Raw genomic sequence first — 356 nt, 5'->3', positions numbered from 1 at the left:
CAGCAGACATCTGAAAGATTCTTGTACCACAAACGTTCAAGACAGAGTACTAACAGCACTTCATCGTTTGTGGGTCATGATGAAAGGAAACAAGCAGGGCTTGAAAACCCCTCTAGAAAATGAAGTAACAGCTTGGGCAGCTTGCTGGGGTTTCCCACCTAGCAAAAACACCCAAGGCTGGGGGCAGCGAGCGCAGCAGGAGTGCCCCCAGCCCCCTGAAGGCGATTCCCCCGGGGCCCGCCCACAGTGACAGCCCCCGCAGGGAACCTCTACGTCTCCCGCCCGGCGCTGAGGAAGGCTGACGGGCACGGCGGCCCCCTCAGAAATCAGGCCGTTCTCCCAGCCAGCCGCCCTTC

The sequence above is a fragment of the Aptenodytes forsteri genome, unplaced genomic scaffold (assembly GCF_000699145.1).
Source record: "Aptenodytes forsteri isolate BGI_AS27 unplaced genomic scaffold, ASM69914v1 Scaffold93, whole genome shotgun sequence".
In the NCBI taxonomy this organism is placed as follows: domain Eukaryota; kingdom Metazoa; phylum Chordata; class Aves; order Sphenisciformes; family Spheniscidae; genus Aptenodytes; species Aptenodytes forsteri.
Note: the sequence above shows the minus strand (reverse complement) of the source record.